General features: G+C 40.6%; 1 non-coding gene across 1 annotated transcript; it reads left to right on the top strand.

The window, feature by feature from the left end:
• Positions 1-242: 242 nt before the first annotated feature.
• LOC130032264 (U1 spliceosomal RNA) lies at positions 243-406 on the top strand. The gene has a single exon (XR_008793808.1). It is a non-coding gene; the product is annotated as a U1 spliceosomal RNA (small nuclear RNA).
• The last annotated feature ends 2,880 nt before the right edge of the window (positions 407-3,286 follow it).

Raw genomic sequence — 3,286 nt, 5'->3', positions numbered from 1 at the left:
GTGAGAAACTCGACCCGCCCCCACTCCAAGGGGCCCTGGTGAAAACAACCAGGCGCGAGGGCAGGAGACTCTGCCCTGGAGTACTCTTTAAACTCTTTAAACTCAGTGCCCAGTAATTGATAACCAGATAAGGAAGATAAGCAATGGAATGCTACTCAGCTATAAAAAAAAAAGTGTCATTTGTAAAATGGGGCTGGAACTGGGAAGGATAATGCTTAGCAAACTCAGGAGGAGAAAAACAAATACTTATCTGCCAGGGGAGATACCATGATCATGAAGGTGTCTTTCCCAGGGCAAGTCTTATCTATTGCATTTCACATGTGCTGACCCCTGAGGTTTTCCAAAAAGTGGGAATCTCAACTACATATTTTACTATAGTAGGGAACTGCGTTCATGTTCTCCTCTGAAGTAAAAAAAAAAAAAAGGAAAGCAAACACACTAGATGATTAGATGATTTCATACACAGAAAAAGACCAAACCCAATCAACAAATCTTTAGATTCTGACTGCAAAACTGAATTTACCAAAGGAAAGGGGGGAATAGATTGTAAGAGTGGAGGGGTCCAATGGACATGCTAAAGGGTATTAATACTTGGGTGGGGTATGGCGTGGTAACATACATTTGAAAATTTTTAAATCATTCTCCTAAAACAAACACAGTGCTGAAAACCACAGTTACCGCAACAATAACAAAAAGCAATGAAGGCATTTACTCTAAAGAATGAATATCACTGTATCACTGTCATCCTGTTGTTCATCAATTTACTTGAGCGGGAGCCAGTAATGTCTCCATTTGTCCCAGCCCTGAGATTTTAGCAGCCTCTCCTTACTCGTCTTTCCCAATGATTGGAGGCTCTTTCAGGGTCAGGGAATGAGACCCGTTATACATATACTTCTCTCTATGATCTGTTGCTTATTGTCTGAACTCCATCAAACATGGTATGGTAATTATGGACAATGGGTAGAAAGTGTCCCATGATGTGTCGAGTGACCAAAACAGTGGCCTGGAGCGTAGTGGCGGTTGGGTAGTGGAGGTCGGCTGCCAGGGCTGGGTCCCTTGGGGCATGGAGGGCTCTCACCCACCCCCCTCTGGAGCTCCCCAAGTGGAAACAGCCTGGCGCGAAGTCACAGGATGAATATAAGTATCTAAAACTGCTAATAGTTTCAGAATAATTGCAAAATTCATACATATTTGAGCTTTAATATTTTTTTCTGAGGACTACAAATAATAAAGTCCTTAGTGGAAAAAGAATAATCTTCAGAAAAAATATACTTGCAGTCATAGTAGTAGAGATAATATATATTTTTAAAAACCTATTAATGTGTATTTCTATAGGAACTGGAGAAATGACCCCATGACCTGGAGTACATGCTTTTCATACAGGAGACCTGGATTCAATCCCGGACACTGCATCCCTGACATCACATGATCCCTTGAGCATTGCCTGGAGTACTCCTGAACACAGAGTTGGAAGTAGCCCCTGAGCAACACCAGGTGTTACCCTTAACAAAACAACCATAATAACAAAGCATATTATTGTGTATCAAGAGAAAAAATTTCTTGAATGAATGAGTGAATAAACAATGTTGAGTTGGATGCTTATTTAACAGATAACTAAATTAAAATATCATTGCCTTGCACATGGCCAACCTGGGTTCGATTCTTCCATCTCTCTCGGAGAGCCCAGCAAGCTACCAAGAGTATCCTGCTGCATGGCAGAGCCTGACAAGCCCCCCGTGGCGTATCTGATAAGCCAAAAACAATAACAACAAGTCTCACAATGGAGATGTTACTGGTGCCCGCTTGAGCAAATCGATGAACAATGGGAGGACAGTGCTACAGTGCTACATATGTATTGTGTCATTAGTTCTTCCAAAAATGCTACAAATTCATCCTTATTAACTGATGAGAAACTTGTTCAGGAAGAAACTTCCCAGGGTCACAAAGTTAGTTAAGAGTAGATCTAAAGGGGATGGAGTGATAATACAGCGGGTAGGGAGTTTGCCTTGTACGCGACCTGCCCAAGTTCAATTCCCAGCATCCCATATGGTCCCACGAGCACCACTAGTAGTAATTCCTGAGTGCAAAGCCAGGAGTAACCCCTGTGTACATCGCTGGGTGTGATTCAAAAAAAAAAAAGAGTGAATCTAAAACTTTTAACTTGGGGTCAGAACAATAGTAGAACAGGTAGGGTGTTTGACTTTGATACAGCTAACCTAGGTTCGATCCCTAGAACCCCATGTAGTCTCTAAAGTCCACCAAGAGTGATCTGTGAGCTCAGAGCCAGGAGTAAGCCCTGAGCACCACTGGGTGTGACTCAAAAACAAATATACAAAAAATTGAACTCAAGTGCCATGACTCATAATTCTTTTTTTAATTTAATTTTTTTATTTTTATATTTTATGTTCCTTTTACATTTTATATAAAAGCTGTGGTTTAAAATTTTGTTCATGATGATTTGTTACATTCAATACACCAACACGAATCCCACCACCATTGTACCTTCTCACCACCATTATCTGCAATTTTCCCAACCACCCCTTAAACCTTCCCCCTAAACAAAACCCTCAATAATTCATTTTATATTGTTTGAATATATTGGAAGAATGCTTTTAAAAGTAGTCACTGAGCAGTACAGAAAGACTGAGTAGAAAGAGGGGGAGAGAGATTCAGCTTCTTTAGCTTTTCCCTGGAGGATCTCTGAAGTTGGGACAGTCTTTCAGATTAAAAAAAAAAACTGCTGGTGGAACCTGAATCAGCCTTTCATTGCAGACAGGTCACCCATGGAACATGTGTGGTCTTGGGCGACAAATTTTATATCCGGTGGTAAATGTTGAAGAAATCTAAGAGCTCAGTGTGGTAGACAGGAATGTGAAATGTCTAGATTAATTTAAAATACTTCAGTTATAAAAGAAAAATCGGGCAGCATAATAGTTCTACAGTCATAGTTCACTCCATGCTACATTTCTTTTATGACTTCCTTACAGGTGTAGAACAGGACTTTCAAGTATTCCAGTAGATTTGAAGATTAGTACAGAGTAAGAAGGTGGCTGCACCTGGGTTCAAGACCACATCTGCAACACAGTCTCTTTCTTCCTTCCATTTCAAATTCCCTTCATCTTCAAGTATAGCTTCCGCTCCTCTAGAATGGTCATCTGGTAGGGCAATATGCTGAATACTAAGCATTCTTCAAACGGTGGTGCTGCAAATGTTTAATGCAATTGGTCAAGGGTAGTCAAAACGTGAATTTCCCAAGTGCTCAACATAAGACTCTCTTAATTTGTTC

The sequence above is a fragment of the Sorex fumeus genome, unplaced genomic scaffold (assembly GCF_029834395.1).
Source record: "Sorex fumeus unplaced genomic scaffold, SorFum_2.1 ptg000047l, whole genome shotgun sequence".
Lineage (NCBI taxonomy): Eukaryota > Metazoa > Chordata > Mammalia > Eulipotyphla > Soricidae > Sorex > Sorex fumeus.
This window is presented reverse-complemented; position numbering and strand designations above follow the sequence as displayed.